General features: G+C 41.5%; 1 long non-coding RNA gene across 1 annotated transcript; it reads left to right on the top strand.

Annotated features, from left to right (window-relative positions):
- The first annotated feature begins 362 nt into the window (after positions 1 to 362).
- On the top strand, positions 363 to 10233 carry LOC134350149 (uncharacterized). Its single transcript, XR_010018835.1, has 3 exons — positions 363 to 488; positions 1515 to 1633; positions 10149 to 10233. It is a non-coding gene; the product is annotated as an uncharacterized LOC134350149 (long non-coding RNA).
- The last annotated feature ends 9279 nt before the right edge of the window (positions 10234 to 19512 follow it).

The raw sequence follows: 19512 nt of genomic DNA, 5'->3' as shown, positions 1-19512 counted from the left end.
TACTGATTCTGTCAATTTGTGTGAGAGATGACACATCACAAGCCTCCTGAAAGAGCAGATGCCCCACTGATGCAATAACTTTGTTTCTACTTGATAGTGGTCCTGTATTCTCAGTTAGGCTAAACTCCAATTAACATCCACAAAACTTAAAAATTCAACCATTTAGATAATCAACTATAACTATTAACAAAGGAAATAAGACGTTGGTGCCCAGAGGGTTAAGTTTGATTAACTTCAACTTTTATCTAATGGCACGCACTAGCCAACAGGCCAATAACCTCGCTCTCACACCCACTCTGTTTACACAGCTTCCAACAGTTCAAAAAGCCAAAGGCGGATCACAAGCGAGTCACTGAGCCAAAAAAAATCTTTGACACAAGGTTATAATCAGCGATGTCTGAAGAGAAACTGTCCCGTCTGGTTTGAAACATGTTCAAACAAGGTATTTCTCTGCTCAGAGCAGCAGCTGAGCAGGCTTGCTTTCGAAGGTGGGTAGATACCGTTCTCGCTGGGTAATTAGGATCTAAGCAAAGGATTCTAATGAGCATGAAACAGGGTTGTGTGCCCAGTGGGCTTGAGCTGAGAGGGAGTGGAATATGCAGGGACAGTGTGAGGCAGCTGTTTGCAATCCTCTAGCTCTTGGCTATGAGTTACAACCCAACTCAAAAATTACCACCAAATAACAGATCACATGGCTTACCTCAGCCTGGGTCTGTAATTTAGTCTCGAGAGGAAATTTTGTATTGGTCTAATGCAGAAATTTAAAACAATTCATTTCCAAATAAATTTAACTAAAGGTTAAAAATCAAATAGCCAGTGTGTATGTACTTTCAGGCCAGGATCTTTAAAAAACACAGTGGAATGTTGATGAACCTTTGTAAACCTTCAATTTCTTGCCACTTGTTACATCATACCAGTGCAGTGTAGCAACTTCAAAGGAAGAATTTGGACCTTGCATTGCCTTCTAGTTTAAGGTGTTTAAAATCTACTTAGTCAAAGCAGTGCAATATTATTATAGCACACAGCATTCTCTTGGTGTAAGCAGTCTCTCTGGTTGGGAAAAAGAATGGAAGGCAAGCTTTTTTTCCCTCTCATTAATTTTTAACAAATCTTTAACAAGAAGCCACCAAGTTCCAGAACAGTTATTCCCCACAACCATCACGTTCTTGTACCAAAGGGGATAACTTCACTCCGTTTCACTCATCCCATCACTGAACTGTTTCCACAACTTGCTTTCAAGAACTCTTCATCTCACGCTCTCGATATTTGTCACTTATTCATTATTATTATTGTTTCTTCTTCTGTTTGCACAGTTAGTCGTTTTTTTTTTGCATATTTGTGTTTGTCCATCCCGTTGGGTGCGGCCTTTCACTGATTCTACTGAGTCTCTTGTATTTACTGTGTATGCCCACAAGAAAATGAATTGTACAGTATCTGGTGACATGTAGGTACTTTAATAATACATTTACTTGAACTTCAAACTTTTGAACTTTGAATGCCTGGTATTCTAACAGGCACACGGCTGAAGAATGCATCCACAAAAAGGAAAATGAAGTCCAGTTAAGTTTGTTGAACTTGCAAACAGGACGTTTCTGAAGGAACTGAAAGAATCACATACAGTAATTTGAGGAAGGTAAGGTCCAATGAGCAATGGCAGCCACACTTGAAGAAAGAGGACTAACCATAGGCCATTTATGTGGAGGAGAATGAAACTTACATAGCAAGACTCAACTATAGCACATTAAATAAACTCACCAAATAAATAAAGCAGAATAAACTGAATAACCTACAACATCTAACAGGAGATCCAGAAGAAAATGGATGATAATAACATTCAATTGTTCTGTTATTGGCAACTATACCCCTAGCTGCACACCACCTAAGCTCTAGTCTTTCCTCCTTAAAACTTCTCTTTGACCAAATTTCCAGTTAACTTCCTGAAGATCTTGTTATATGATTTCTGTAAAATACCATGGGGCTATGTTGGCAATACTAAAGGTTCTACATAAATGAAATACATTGTATTGTTGAAACAGTGGTAGTATTATTGTAGTGAGTGAATATAATGTGGAAAATAGCTTCACATTTCATTCCTTACTTTTTCAGGGTATGAAAGGAATTGGTTGAATCCTTGAGAAGGTGAGCTAGTATTCACCCATATAGCAAAACTAGAATTACAGACAAGTGTTGCAAAAAAGGTAGAAACAATTTCCATAAACAAATCAATTCAATTTCGATTTCTTAATTTCAAACTGTTTAGTGATGTTTTGGGTGCTTGATGCAAACTACAGATTAATTACAGTGGCCAACTAGGAACTCATCCACCTTTCTTTTGGTATCAGGACCCGCCACATGAGCAGAACAAATTATTTGAAAGCACTTTTATACTCATTAAATCTGAATTATTTTTAATTGAAAAAGGAGACAGTTTTCCATTGCAGACATGCAATATTAACATTGGCGACCATCAGGAAGTAAATATGAATTGGAAGCAAGAAAAAACAAGGTGGATGATCTTAAAGGGAGACTCACCTACTGCAGGGAGATGCAGAACTGCTGTGTATTCTGTTTCATCGAGACCCGGCTCTCCCCTGCCACCCCCGACTGTGCCATCTGACCAGAGGGATTTTGGATCCATCAGATGGACTGCACGGCGTCTTTGGGCAAGACGAGGGGAGGTGATGTCTGCCTACTGATCAACACTGGGTGGTGCTCGGACACAGTGCCACTGACAAGCTCCTGCAGCCCGGATCTGGAACACCTGTCGGTGAAGTGCCGTCCCTACTATCTGCCACGGGAATTCACCTCAGTCATACTGCCAGCGGTCTACATTCCCCCTCAGGCGGACGTGGAGTGTGCTCTGAACATACTGTATTCCAACATCGGTGAACTTGAGACCATGTATCCGGAGGCTTTGCTCATTACAGCCGGGGACTTTAACCAGGCCAACCTCAGAAAGGCACTGCCAAAGTTATACCAACATGTCTCCTGCCCCACTAGGGGCCAGAATATACTTGACCACTGCTACACAGCAGTCAAGGATGCCTACTGTTCCGTCCCACGACCTCACTTCAGAAAATTGGACCATCAGGCAGTACTCCTCCCCCAGCTTACAAACAGAAACTGAAGCGGGAGGTCACGGTGTCAAAAGTAGTGTCGCATTGGACAGAGGAAATGGATGAGGTCCTCCGTGACTGCTTTGAATCGGTGGACTGGTTAGTATTCAAGGACTCGGCAGCTAGCCTCGATGAGTATGCCTCAGCTCTCACGGACTTTATTTGGAAATGCACTTAGGACTGTGTATCTTGCAAGACGATCCGGGTATTCCCTAACTGGAAACCTTGCATGAATTATGAGGAAAAGTCCCTTTTAAAGGCTAGAGCTGCAGTTTTTAGGTCCAGGGATACCAGTCCCTACACGGAATCCAGGCGTGAACTCCAGAAAGCCATTAAGGGAGCCAAGAGGCAATATCGAGCCAAGCTGGAAGCCCAGGCTAGCCAAAGGGATGCCAGTAGACTATGGCAGGGTCTAAATGAGATCACTAGGCGCAAAGAAAAGGCTGGGAATATCAATAACTGCGGCGCTTCTCTTCCTGATGAACTTAACGTATTCTACGCAAGATTCAAACAGAAGAGGAGCGTCCCGCTCCCTTCGGATGAACCGGACCTGGTGGGATCAAGATTCATTGTCACCGAGGAGGACGTTAGAAGGGCCTTCCTGAAGATAAACCCAAGGAAGGCGACGGGCCCAGATGGCGTCCCAGGACGGGTTCTCCGGGCCTGTGCAAGCGAGCTAGCTGGAGTGTTTGCTGACATCTTCAACTGCTCCTTGCTTCAGTCTAAGATCCCCTCGTGTTTTAAGAAGGCAACGATAATCCCAGTGCTGAAGAAGAGCAAGGTGGCATGCCTGAATGACTACCGACGTGTGGCTCTGACACCAATTGCTATGAAGTGCTTCGAAAGATTGGTTATGGCACACATCAACCACAGCCTACAGGTCAACCTCGACACTTTGCAATTCGGCTACCGGAGCAACAGATCAATGGCAGATGCCATCTCTCTGGCCCTACATTCCTCCTTAGAACACCTGGAGAATAAAGACGCATACGTAAGGCTCCTTTTCATTGACTACAGCTCTGCCTTTAATACCATCATTCCAAATAAACTGATTCCTAAGCTCCGGAACCTGGGCCTTAGCACTCAAATCTGCAGCTGGATCTTCAACTTCCTCACAGACAGGACCCAGGCTATAAAAATAGGGGACAAGCTCTCCTCTACAATCACTCTGAGCACCGGTGCCCCACAAGGCTCTGTACTCAGTCCCCTGCTGTACTCACTGTACACCCATGATTGTGTAGCCAAGTTTCCATCAAACTCAATATATAAGTTTGCTGATGACACAACAATTGTAGGCCATATCTCAGAGTTCACTGCCAAGAAGGGCCACCCGTGCCTTTAGTTCTTGAGAAAACTAAAGAAATTTGGCCTGTCCCCTAAAACCCTCACTAATTTTTATAGATGCACCTTAGAAAGCATTCTTCTAGGGTGCATCACAACCTGGTATGGAAGTTATCCTGTCCAAGACCGGAAGAAGCTGCAGAAAATCGTGAACACGGCGCAGCACATCACACAAACCAATCTTCCGTCCGTGGACTCACTTTACACTGCACGCTGTCGGAGCAGTGCTGCCAGGATAATCAAGGACACGACCCACCCAGCCAACATACTTTTCTTCCCTCTTCCCTCCGGGAGAAGGCTCAGGAGCTTGAAGACTCATACGGCCAGATTTAGGAACAGCTTCTTTCCAACTGTGATAAGACTGCTGAACGGATCCTGACCCGGATCTGGGCCGTACCCTCCAAATATCCGGACCTGCCTCTCGGTTTTTTTTGCACTACCTTACTTCCCATTTTTCTATTTTCTATTTATGATTTATAATTTAGATTTTTAATATTTACTAATTGTAACTATTTTAAATATTTTTAATATTTAATATTTTATTTGTAATCCAGGGAATGTGAAGCACAGAATCAAATATCGCTGTAATGATTGTATGTTCTAGTACCAATTGTTTGGTGACAATAAAGTATAAAGTATATAATTGTCTTTAATGTGTCCTTCCTTCAAATTTTGAAAAGTATTCCCCAATGCATTCAAAGTGGTTTCTATCAAAGCTACATTCCAAATTCCCTGCTTTCACATCCAACTGTTTTATTTCTTTAAAAACTTAAAGAAAAATAAGCATGGGTGTAGGTTAATTGTCTCAGTTTAAATCCTTCACACCAACCTTTACCCCTAAGCCTGTTCCACCATTCTCTGACATCATAACTAATACTTCCATACAGTCCACTTCCGGGAAAAGATCTCCAAATCCCTCAATTTATATTTGTCTTATTCAAGAATATATACACATTTCCTGAATATCAAATGGAGTTAGAGACAGTGAAAAATAAAGATTTATAAACACAAATAATGAAATGTCTCCTCATCCCTCTACAAAATGATTGCCAACTTACTTTGGCCTTTTCTCTGTTTCTAGCCACCTCAAGACAAAGGGAACAGTCCCTCAGCATCCACCTCATCAATACTACTTGATATCTTGTATACATTGGTGAAATTACCTCTCACTCTTTTAACCTCTGCATCTCCTGCTTGAGTTTTGATGTTCTGCATAGCTCACAGAGCATTCCTGGACCTCACAGTACTAACTACAGCAGAGCCACACACCCCAACTGGTGAAAACCGATGAGCTTGTACCTTCCTGTTGCTTGAGCAACTCACAGCCAGGGGAAAGAAAAGAGTGAGGGCATGTACTTTGTAGATATATACAACCATTTCCCTTTCTGCTGTGAAAGCCTTTTATACTGCTGTACTGAGCCTGCTATAGAAAGTGTTATTTAAGGCCATGACCTGCTTCCCATGAGTCTCAAGCAACAAAGGCACGGCAACTGTGATGTCAGCAGGCAGCTGCCATTGGGAACTGTGCAGTAATCAGTGTGAAGACCTCCCTAATGATTAATGAAAACCATTTTCACAATTAAGGCATTTGTTGACTAAGGACCAATGTTAAACACACCAGTTGTTTTATGCACCAAGTAAGGATGCAAGCCAACTTTTAGCCATTTGCTTCTCAGCTTCTTATCCACCCACGCAACCTGTCTTTCTCCACTTCCAGATTCTGTATCTACCTATCAGCTTGATTTTTGATCTTGATTTATATTGTCAGCAAACCTGAACAGAATGCTTAATATCTTTTCTCGATAACAATCTGGCCATAATATTTGAATTCCAGCAGAGATCCATGTGGTAATTCACTAATAGCAACCTTCTTTCACTTAGTTTCCAACCTAGAAGACTTAAGATATATTAATTATAATTATCTGGGTGGAGTTAGATTCATAGAACATAGAACAGCACACACAGGAACAGCCCTTCAGCTCACAATCTTATGCCAAACCAATTAAATTAGTAATCAAATAGCCAACTAAACTCAACCCTTCTGCCTACACAATGTCCATATCCTCCCAGTTTCCTCATATTCATGTGCCTATTTAAACATCTCTTAAAAGTTCCTAATGTATTGGCCTCTATCATCACCCCAGGCCATGCATTCCAGGCACTCATTACTCACAGTGTAAAAAAAACCTGCTCCTTACAACTATGTTTAACTTAACCCTCTCACTTTAAATGCATGCCCTCTGATATTGGACACTTCAACCCTGTGAAAAACGTACTATCTGTCTACTCTGTATATGCCTCTCATAATCTTATAAACCTTTATCAGATCTACCCTCAGACTCCATTGCTCCAGAGAAAATAACCCAAGTTTGTCCAGCCTCTCATTACACACATGCCTTCTAATTCAAGCAGCATTCTGCTATATCTCTTTTGCACCCTCTTCAAAGTCCCGATAACTTTCCTATAATGGGGCAACCAGAACTATATGCAGTACTCCAGATGTGGCCTCAGTAGAGTTTTATAAATCTGCAACATAAATTCCTGACTTTTGAACTCAATCCATCAACTAATAAAGGCATATGACTTTTTAACCACCCTATCAACCTGCGCAGACACCTTCAAGAACTATGAACTTGGACCCCAAGATTCCTTTGCTCATCAACACTGTTAAGGGTCTTGTCCTCGCCAGTACTGTCTATTTACATTTGCTTTACTAAGGTGCAACACTTTGCATTTGGCCTAGTTAAACTCCATCTGCCATTTTTCAGCCCATATCTGCATCTGATCTATATTCCGCTGCATTCTTTGCCAGTCTATCCACAACACCACCGAACTTGGTATCATCTGCAAACTTACTAATCCACCCATCTGCATTTTCATCCAAGTCATTTATATATATCACAAACAGCAGAGGTCCCAGTACAGATCCCTGCAGACCAGCACTAATCACAGACCTCCAGCAGAGTATGTCCCTTCGAGCACTACCTCTGTTTTCTATGGGCAAGTCAGTTCTGAATCCAAATGGCCAATTCACCATGGATCCCAAGCATCTTAATCATCTGGACAAGTCTTCCAAGAAGGATCTTGTTAAATGCCTTACTAAAATCCATGTAGACAACATCCACAAGTCTACCTTCATCAGTCTCATTCATCATCTTGTCAAAAAACTCAAACAAGCCAGTAGAACATGACTTTCCCTGCACAAAGCTATGCTGGCTCCCTCTAATCAGGCCATGGTTTTCCAAATACTCATAAATCCCATCGCTAAGAATTCTCTCCGGTAACTTTCCTACCACTCACGTGAGACCAGTCTATAGTTTCCAACATTATCCCTATTTCCTTCCTTGAAAAATGGAACAACATTAGCAACTTGCCCGTCCTTCAGGATCTCACCTGTAGCTAGCAAAAACACAAAGATATTGGTCAAGGCCTCAGCAGTCTCTTCACTTGCCACTCTCAATAACTTTTGGTATGTCCCATCAGGCCCTGAGGATTTATTCACCTTGATGCTCTTTAAGAGACCAAACACTGCCTTCTCTTTTACATCAAAAACCCTTAACATACTAATATGCTTAATACTGATCACCCTATGCTCATGTTCTTCTCCTTGGTAAATACTAATGTAAATACTCGTTAAGGACCTCACTCACACATCCTCCACATCCAATCAAATATTCCCTCTTTATCCTTGAGTAGTGCTACCCTCTGCCTAGTTATCATCTTGCCCTGATGTATCTATAGAATGCTTTGGGATTCTCTTTAATCCTACTTGCCAAGGACTTTTCATCACGCCTCCCTTCTTGAGTTTGTTTCTAGCTTCTTTATAATATTCAAAGGCTGTTTGATTCTAGCTTCCAAAGCTTTACATACGTTTCCACTTTTTTTCTTGACTAAGTTCATCACATCTCTTGATATCCAAGGTTCCCTTACCTTGTCATCCTTCTCCAACCTTCTGACTAGAACATGCCTGTCCTATACAAATCTTTAAGCACCCTCCAAGTGTCAGACAGGACTTGTCCAAAAATAGCTGTTCACAAGTAACTCTCTGTAGTTCTTGCCTATTTCTCTCATAATTTTCGCCACTCCAATTTAATACTCTTTTACAAGATCTATACTCATCCTCATCTTCAGCTATCTTAATACTTCAGGAGTTGTGATCACTGTTCCCTAACTGTTCACCAACTGAAAGGCCAGTCATCTAGAGAGACCTATTACCCAATACTAGGTCTAGTCCATCTCCCCCTCTTGTTGGACTATCTATTTAAAAAATCTTCCTAGATGCATCTAACAAATTCTGCTCCATCTGAACATCTTGCACTAAGAAGGGCTCAGTTTATATTAGGAAAATTGAAGTCCATTGTAACAACAGCCCTACTGTTGTCACTCCTTTCCTTAATCTGCCTATATATCTGTTCTCCAATGTCCTGATGGCTACTGGGAAGTCTGTAATACAATCCCATCAGAGTGATTGCACCATTCTAATTTTTGAGTTCTACCCATATAGACTCAGTGGACAAGCTTTCCATTATCTCCTTTCTGGGTGCAGCTGTGATATTGTCCCTGATTTGCATTAGTCATGAGAGGGACAGCAGTGAAACAAGTCATTGGGTCCACTAAGTCTGTGCTGACCACAAATAATCTATCTTTTCATCAGTCCTACCTTGATCCTTCCTATCCTTCCCATGTCCTCATCTATTCTCCTCCGCTTTCCTCCCCCTTCTCAACCCCCTCCCACCCCTCAGTTTGTACCAGTGGGGTAATTTGCAACAATCACTTAACCTACCATCCTTGCACAATTTTAGAAGTCGTGTTGAAATTCATTAATGTACACAGAGCACCAGAGTGGCGTAGTTAGCAGAAAAGCTGCCGCAGTTCCAGTAATACAGTATAATCCTCACCTCAGGTTCTGTCTATGTGGAGTTTGCACCTTCTCCCTCTGACTGTGTCAGTTTCCCTCAGGTACTTCTGTTTCCTCCCACATTGTGGGTTCATTGTAAATTGCCCTGCTGTGTAGGTGAATGGTAGAATTTGGGATTTAGTGGGAATTTGGTGAGAATAAAATGGCATTACTATATGATTAGTGGAAATAGGCATTGATGGTCAGCACAGATTCAATGGGCTGAAGGGCCACTTTTTGCACTGTATGATTATAGTAGCATCTCATACAGTGCATTTCACTATTGCTTTTATTGTTGTCTGGGCTGTATAATAATCCTCCTGATTCCTTCCATGTTACAGAATGTCTGACTTTAATTCCCATTTTGTATTCATTCTATTTTGCTTATTTTCCCATTTGTTGTCAGGATGGATTTATTGTCCATCTCTTATTGCTCTACAGAGGTGATGGTGGTTCTTTCCTTTGAACTGTCGCAGTCCACATATTTGTTGATGTTCTCCCACTATAGTATTAGGAAGAGAATTCCAGAATACTCAGCCAGCGATGAGGAACTTGTTGAACTTGCATTAGTCTTGACTGAAATCCAAAACTAAATGGTGAAGAAAAATAATTTATTAATATGTGAAGAACTGCACATAGCAGTTTATGCCAGCTACACTTCACCAATTGCTTGATGTGCACAGTTGAATTTCCTGGCCTTTTCTCCCAGGAACTAACAAATGCCCTGGCACAGAAGTCAGGAACAAAGTGAAATACCTTATTTTGCCAGCTTTTTCAGTCTCTCTGTTTTGTAGTTTCCTGGGCTTTCCTGAGACCACGCAGGTTGGTCCGTAGTTACACAGGTTGCAGTTCACTTGTGGCATTGAAGTAAGCTGGAAGGAGCACCAGGAAGATGGAGTGAGCTTGGTCCGATGGAAAACCCTAACAACAGGCTGGGTATGCCTGTTCATTTCAAATTCTTCTCACTCCACATTCTGGCATCAGATATAGATTCACTGGCTATTGGCCTCACAGCAGCAGCCAAAATGCACTGATTTCTGAGGTCCAGCAAATACTTGCAGGGCCTGAAAAATTCACTGAACAGTATATTTGCCTGTTAAGTTATCAAATCAGACTCTTGCAGATGTTACAGGAGACCCACACGACACACAACTGGACCAAAGTACTGTTTTTACTGAGCTGATTAAAGGCTGGTTGTTGCTATGGTGAAGTACTTGGAAGGCATTTGCCCATGTATATAAACAGAGACACCTGCAATGATGTGATCAGCATTGCCATGGTGCCATTTCACAAGTAACAGCATATTGCATTACAAATTCTTTGTAATGCTAATACAGAAATGACATTAAAAAGATTTAGGGTATAGAAGTTAAAACACCTGCTGTATGGCATACTAGTATACATCAACCAAGTACACTGCGTTTGAATTTTCAGAGATACTGGACTGGGTTTCGGCAAAATAATCTACCCACCCAAATTTCACCACCTTTATGGAACAGTTCACCCTAACTAACTTTAAATTGGCTCTTTTTCACAGTTCCATTTGCTCAATGTTTAGAGGGGCCACACTGGCATCATTGTGATTTGCCAGCTGTGTAAATGGGCCAATGCCATGAAAATTCATCTTGCTCATGCGGAAATCAACTAGACACCACAAAAAAAAAAGGCTCGGAGGAGTTCAGGGCAGTTCGGTACAGGTTCATGCACTGGTTGGATTTCATCATGTGTAGTGGTAATGGAAGGAGGGTAAGGGGTGAGGGGGTGAGTGAAGGGGAGACAGTGAGTTAAAAAGAAAGGGCAAATGAAGAGGTGAGTGTAAATTAGGAAGGATGACTGAAGTGAGACAACTAATGAAGAAGGAGTGAGCAAATGAGAGTTTGTGTGTGTTGGAGGGAGTAAGCAAACAGGAGGAAATGATCGATGGGTTGGGTGAAGATTGAGTTATGAAAGCACAGGAAATGAAAAGAAGAATGTCAAGAATGACTTACGTGGAGACAGTGAAGGAGGAGGGTGAGTGACAGGGAGAGTGTGAGGAGAAGAGTAATTGGAGATGAGTGACTAAAGTGGAGTGAGTGATTAACTGGGAGCAGCTGAAATACAAGGAGTGATTGAAGGGGATAATAATTGAAGTGGAGAGGAGAGTGTTACTGATAGGGAATGATTAAAGACAACAGGATGTTGAAGACGTGACTGCAGTGAAAGGATGTCTGAAGCTAATGGACAATGGTGGGGAGGGCTGATTACTAGGGAATGGCTGATGGGGAGAGTAACGTTTGAGGTGGTTGACTCAGTAAAAGAAAGAGATGACTGGATGGAAGGGGTTTGGGTGCCTAAAGGACTGTCCTTTCGAACTTCCTCCAATGATTATGAGCAGTCCGGGCATCTGATTATACCTGTGTAAGATTTCCATCAGTTTCTCTGCTGATTTTCTCAATTTCATGTTACTGGTGTTTTTTTTTGCTTATGTGCGTATATTATAGAGCTTTTGCACTGATTAATGACATCTGTTCCAAGAGTTGTTGCTCTGTTATATAAATTCTTGATGCACCAGTGGTTTTCATCGTTCAGTTTATAGTAAGTGAAGAAAAGTTGGAGAAAAGCTCTTGTGTGAAGAAAAGAATCAAAGATTCATGGCACAGAAGGAAGCCACTGTATCTCTATTAGCTCCTCATGGAGAAATAGAATCTGGTCTCAAAGATTTAAACTTCTTCTGAGTAGGCATACCTATAGAGACTTCACAGTGGAGCAGCAAATCATAGACACTAGAGAATCTGCAGATGCAGGAAATATTGAATGCACACAGAATGCTGGGGGAACACAGCTATGGAAGTGAATAAGCAGTCAAAGCTTCAGGCTGAGACCCTTCATTGGGACTTGATGAAGTCCTCCACATTTTGTGTGTGCCCTCCTTCAATGTTCTGTAGTCATTTGCAATAGAATAAGTCGTGGAACCATGGGCAATTGGATGATTGCAGTTTTTGCACATTAAGCAACTTACTCTGCATTCTGAGTGTTTTATTAGTTGCACATGTGTTGCAGAAACCCACTCCGAAGAACATCATAGAAATATTGTATCCAGTGCAACAGGTCGGTACCTGTTTCTGGGCTGCATGAATCCATCATTTCCTGAGTCTTGTCATTTAACCAAAATTTACACTATTCCTTTCTCCAGCAGGTATCAATCCAGTATCATGAACACCAGAATTACATTACTTATCTGAGTGACTCCTCAATGTAGCAAGTTTCATATTCTCTCCACGCTCTCATATGACTTCTTAGTAACCACATTTCAGTTTCTCTGCAGGCAGTCCTTCCACTGGCATTTTTCTAACCTCTGCCCTATCAGACCCAAAGAATGCAATATTTAAATTGATTCAGTCACTCCTGTCCACCGTTCACCCCAAACTTTTTTTCTGGGGTTAAGATCCCTAGTTAGTTCATTTGTTAAGTAATGGTAGGTCACATTTGTGTAGAATTTTATTAGCACTAAAAAAATGTGCTGTAAAATGGTGGGACATTGGGCACTTCAGTAATTTGTCTCACTACCGCCTTCAGCTGAAATTCATAAATGGAGTCAAGTGGAGGTTTGGCCATTTGAACAGTAATAACCCTGAAGTTCCTTATATTTGTTTCTAATACAGGGCGTAATTTTAGGAGATGTTTGTAGCTGGATGTATGCTGTAAAAAACATCTGCAGTTCCTAAAGGGGAACTCTATTGTCTTGAACTACTGGTGGAAGACGCTGAACAATCTGTTACTGCAATATCCTGCCAGATATGGGAGCAGGTACCCTGACTGAAGATGCAGGAATAAAAATCCCTGGCAAGGAAGCTGGGCCCAGGAAGCCCAGAAGTGAAAGACCATTGAGAAAATGTTACAGCAGATCAATGGCAGGAGCAATACCTCAAGAACCTAGACCAAGGGATGGAACAAGTTTGTTGTCCTTGCTTATACGATCAAGGCCAGTAAACATCGTAATAAAGCCTATTGATTAGCAGCCTTTCAACTGTTTTCGTACTGTACAATTTTTCATTTAGCAAATCTCAACATTCAACTAACAATTGCTTTCAATTCCAATTCTTGCATGTTATACACATACACAACAAGACTCTGACATGCTAATCCAACATTCACATGCCCACATCTGTACATTAAACACAATCCCATTTAGAATGGAGACCACCATTGCAGGCACACCGCATTGCTACAAATGCACTAACATACCTCACACAAATATACTCTTCATCAAAGGCAAGGAGGCAGGGTGATTTTCCACAGATTTTGCTGAACTTGAGCTTACTTAAGTCTACAGCAAAAATGCTGGCCCCCGTTCAAAACAAATGGGAAGTGTCTGCTCCTGGGAGAAAGGAAAGTAACAGTATGACCCAAACACTCAAGTTGCTGATGAAACTCATCAGTATTCAGCCCAAAACACCAGCTGTTTATTTCCCTCCATAGACGCTGCCTTACCTGCAGAGCTCTACCTTAATTTTGGGTGTGTTGCTCAAGATTTCCATAATCTACAGAATCTTTTGTGTAACAATATGACGCAGTAAGTACTGTGTTAATGGAAAAATTTCTACAGAGGGTTGGGTGCACCCAGGCTTGGGTTGAGTAGCCAGACCCTCGTACAGAGCACGCCACCTATTCTGAGGCAATGCAGTCAGAAGCCAGAAGATCTAAACAATGAGATCCAAAAGCAAAATCCTGCAATTACTGGAACTCTAAAATAGACCAAGAGCTTCTCATTATCCTGAAGCTTTGTAAAGAAGCAACCTTTCCCAAGTCTGACTACAGCCAATATGGTGGAACATAGAAGACTATAAAGACACAAAGGAGCAAGTATGATTAGTTAATGATTAGGTTTTGTGCAATTAACTGGAGATATAAAATTGTCTTGCATGTTCAATTACTTGTCTAGTCCCTTCGACCTGCACATCGGCCAACGGCCTCCATACCCTTACTCTTAAACATTGCAATCAAACCCACATCCACTGGCTGCTCGTTTTACACACGCACCACCCTCTGACTGAAGATTTTCTCCTTCAGGTTTCCCTTAAATATTTCACCTTTCACCCTTAACCCACGGCCTATTGTTCTTGCCTCACCCAATTTCAAAAGAAAAATCCTGCTTGCATTTACCCTGTTTATACCCCTTATTACGTGGTATACCTCCATCAAATCTCCTCTCATTCTTCTATGTTCCAGGGTCATATGATAGAAAAATAGAGGACTATATGGGAGGGAAGGGTTAGATTGATCTTAAGGTAGGTTAAAATTTGGCTTCACCAACATCTTATACAACTCCAACATAACATCTGAGCTCCAGTACTCAATACTTTGATTTATGAAGGCCAATATGCCAAAAGCTCTGTATTCTGAGATCCCTTTGTTCTACTGCACACCTCAGTGATCTGCTGTTCTCTCTATATGTCCTCACTGGTTTGACCAACTGAAGTGCAACACCTCACACTTGTCTGCATTAAGATACATTTCTTAGCATCAGTCCTACATACCTTACCCTTTCTTCGCAATGCAGTGCGTCAGCCAGGGTTCTCTGCATCCAGCCTGCTAGAGTACTGTATATTTCTTTAAATCTCCCACTGATCTAAATCCTAGACCCTGATCTCCATAAATCCAGGAGAAACCTCCCCAACCACCAGTAATTAGAATTTTAAGTGTAACTGCAAAGGTCACTGGAAGTGAATAAAATTTAAAGCAAAACAAGCAAGAACATAGGGGAGAAAGGCATCGAATAGTTTGCTAATGGACCAAGACGAAATACAGAACAATGAAAATAATGTGGAGCGTATGCACCAACGTGGACCAATTGGGTTGAATATCCTGTGCATCCAACTCATTCTATATAGAGTGGTGCTATGAAACACCTCTATTTAAGAGTTTGAGAAGATTTGGCATGTCAGCAAAGACTCTGACAAATGTCTATAGATGCACTGTGGAGCACATTCTGACTAGCTGCATTACAGTCCAGTATTGAGCCTCCAATGCATAAGAACACAAGAGGCTGCAGAGGAGTCATGAAGTGTGTGAAGTTACCATAACTAGAGACAAGGTTCTTGGGAAACTGAAAGGTCTGAAGGGAGATAGGTCACATGGTGCACACCACCGGGTTCTGACAGAGGTGGCTGAAGAGATTGTGGGGCATTAGTAATAATCTTTCAAGAAACACTAGATTTAGGAATGCTTTCAGAAGACTGAAAGATTGCAAAATTCATTCCACTCTTCAAGAAGGGAGAAAGGCAGAAGAAAGGAAATTATAGGGCAGTTAGTCTGGCCTCAGTGGTTGGGAAGATATTGGAGTCAATTGTAAAGGATGTGGTTTCAGGGTACTTGGAGGCACATGATAAAATGGATAAAGCAGTGGCTGAATGGCAGGAGGCAAAGAGTGTGAATGAAAGGAACTTTTCTGGTTGGCTGCCGGTGACTAGTGGTGTTCTGTAATGGGTCCGATTCTTTTTCGATTATATGTTATTGATTTGGATGATGGAGTTGATGGCTTTGTTGCATCATTTGAAGACAATACAAAGATAGGTGGAGGGTCTGGTAGTTTTGAGGAAGTAGAGAGGCTACAGAAGGAGTTAGACAGATTAGGAGAATGGGCAAAGAAGTAGCAGATGGAATATAGTGTCAGGAAGTGTATGGTCATGCAAGAAATGAAAGGGTTGACTTTTTTTCAAATGGAAAGAAAATACAAAAAAACTGAGGCACAAAGGGATTTGGGAGTGCTTGTGCAGGATTCCCTAAAGGTTAATTTGCAGGTCGAGTCTATGGTATGCAAGGTAAATGTGATTTAGCATTCATTTCAAGAGGACTAGAATATAAAAGCAAAATGCTGAGTCTTTAACAAGCACTGGTGAGGCCTCAGTTGGAGGATTGTGTGCAGTTTTGGGCTTCTTATCCTAAAAAGGATGTGCTGAAACTGGAGAGGGTTCAAAGGAGGTTCATGAAAATGATTCCAGGATTAAAAAGCTTGTCATTTGAAGAGCGTTTGATGGCTCTGGGCCTATAATCACTGGAATTTAGAGGAATGAAGGGTGACCTAGTTGCAAACTACTGAATGGTGAAGACCCTGATAGAATGGGTGTCTAGAGGATGTTTCTTATGGTGGGAGAGTCTAAGACCAGAGGACACATCCTCAGAATAGAGAGTGTCCTTTTAGAACAGAAATGAGAAGGAATTTCTTTAATCAGTGGGAGGTGAATCAGTGGAAGTTGTTGCCACAGGCAGCTGTAGAGGCCAAATCTATATGTATATTTAAGGCAAAGGATGATACAGTGGATTCTTGTTTGGTCAGGGCATGATGCAATACGGGGAAAAGGCAGGAGACTGGGGCTGAGAGGAAAATTGGATCAGCAATGATGAAATGGCAGAGCAGACTCAATGGGCCAAAAGGCCTAATTCTGCTGCTATATCTTATGGTCTTATGGAAATGTAACATCATGTAGTATGAATCTTCAAGAAATATTTAATCCATCTCATAAATACAATAAACAAATGTATTTGATTTTCTTATAAATGTTCATAGTGGTTACACTTAGAAGATAATAATATTTAAAATGATTCTGAATTGTAAAAAAACACCACAAATCTGTGTATAACGCAAATTTGAGTTTGGATGAATATAATATGAAAAGAGTTTATATAACCATATAACCATATAATAATTATGGTTTGGTCCAAAGGAATTTGAAACAAGGTCTCCAACATTATTGGAGCACAATCCATGCATAGAATCATAAAGATAAACAGCACAGAAACAAGCCCTCCAGACAACTCATCCATGCTGACCGGAGGTAATCGTATTTACCTATACTTGGTCCATATCCCTCTAAAAATTCCTAACCATGATCCTGTCCAAATTATCCTTTTAATTATTGTAATGGTGCCTGTTATGTTTTGTAATTTCAAAATGTTGAGGAAGAGCCAGGAGTCATAGAAACATAGAAACAGAAAACATACAGCACAATACAGGCCCTTTGGCACTCAAAGCTGCACCGAACAAGTCCCTACCTGAGAACTACCTAGGCTTTACCCATAGCCCTCTATTTCTCTAAGCTCTATGTACCCATCCAGGAGTCTCTTAAAAGACCCTGTCATTTCCGCCTCCACCACCGCTGCCGGCAGCCCATTCCACGCACTCACCACTCCCTGCGTAAAAAACTTACCCCTGACATCTCCTCTGTACCTAAAATCTGCATCCAACTGTGGGTTTACTTTAAGTGAAGCACGCAAGTATCACATGGTAACGTGATGACATATGCAATTCATGTATTTATACAAGTAATGAATTATTTAAACAAACAAGAATGCTTAATCAAACAATTTATACAAAGATTACTCAAATATTCCTTAAATATTAAATACACAACTCTCCTCCCTGCTTAGCTATAAACTCCAACTCAACAGAGAATGCATCAACTATATACACAGAATACTACATAATGCAACTACTATATACAGACATCCAATGCATAGTAAATGTTTAAATTGTCCCATTCAGGCCTAAATATTTAATTGCTGTGGAGGATTTCTTTCTCTTGTGGGATAATGTCTTTCCTGACAAGGAAAATTATACTGCTTGGCAATGAAACTTCTGGCTGTGAAGTAATCTCAGGTTCTGGGGCCTCCTCCTTGGTGATTGCAGAAGTTGACTCTGATACTGCAAGAAGTGGTTCTGAAAGCGACTGCCAACTTTCTTCTCTAACAATTGACTGCTCTCCTCAACTGATCGATGTGTCACCTCCAGATGATATCAGACATTAACTCCACTGTGTAGGAGAATGGTCCAGTTCTGTTCTTAATATTTCCAAATACACACTTTTGACCACCTCTGTAGTCCCTTGCTAGGATTGCTAATCCAGCAATGAAACATCGAACCGCCTTCTTTGAGGGGCCTTCAATTTGTCTCAGCTATTGTCCTGCATATTCCTTCTGAGGCTGGGTTTGAGGGGATCCAGGCGTGAGCGCAGGGGACAGCCCAGGAACAGCATGGCTGTTGAGTTGTTGCTTGTGGAATGTGTTATGTTTTGATATGCAGGGAGGAAATTGGTCAACTTCTGCTTCAGCGTTACTGTAGTGTATTCTGTTAGCATTGATCACAGTGCTTTCTTTACAAAGTACAACCTAAAATGTATTATTAGAGTACATTCTTGTCATCACATACAACCCTGAAATTCTTCGTCTGTGGGCATAAAGGCAAATCTATAGAACAGTAACTGTAAACAGGATCAATGAACAACAAACTGTGCAAATGCAAATATAATTAAAAAGCAATAAAGAACGAGCAAGAGAAAGAGCCTTAAAGTGAGACCATCAGTTGTGGAAACACCAGAAGTAGAATGAGTGTAGTTATCCCCTTTTGTTCAAGAGCCTGATGGTTGAGGGGTAGTAAATGTTCTTGAACCTGGTGGTGCATGTCCTGAGGCACTTGTATCTTCTACCTGATGGCAGCAGTGAGAAAAGAGCATGGCCTGGGTGGTGAGGATCTTTGATAATGGATGCTGCTTTTCTACGCCAACGTTTCATGTAGATGCACTCAATGGTTGGGAGGGTTTTACCCGTGATGTACTGGGCCGAATCCACTATCTTTTGTAGGATTTTCCACTCAACGGCATTGCCGTTCCCATACCAGACCATAATGCAGCCAGTCAGCACACTTTCCACCTCACATCTACAGAAGTTTGACTCTGGAGAAAACTTTCCGCCAAGTCATTTGTAGCTGGGTGGTACAGTGCAGATGTAATATGTCTTATTCTGTCCATTCTTAGGAAAGACAGAAACTGTTCCCCCACAAACTGTGGTACATTGTCACTGGTGAAGCGTTCTGGAACACCAGTCCTTGCAAAGAGGCTTCTTAATACATCAACAGTGCGTGAAGTTGTAGTGGAGGCTATTGAGAAAACTTCTGGCCACTTAGTAGCTGCATCCACTACTACCAAGAAATTTGTGCCATGAACAATGTGACAAAATCCATATGAATCCTCTGCCAGGTTTTGAGAGGGGCTCCTCTTGGCATCTTCTGGGCATGTTGGCATCCTGTACTGTGCTTGGCAAGCTGCTCAATCTGCTGATCTATCTCAGGCCACTAGACAAAGCTTCGAGCCAACACCTAGATGACTGGCATGAAGTTTTTCCAGC

Source organism: Mobula hypostoma, chromosome 8 (assembly GCF_963921235.1).
Source record: "Mobula hypostoma chromosome 8, sMobHyp1.1, whole genome shotgun sequence".
NCBI classification, from domain to species: domain Eukaryota; kingdom Metazoa; phylum Chordata; class Chondrichthyes; order Myliobatiformes; family Myliobatidae; genus Mobula; species Mobula hypostoma.
This window is presented reverse-complemented; position numbering and strand designations above follow the sequence as displayed.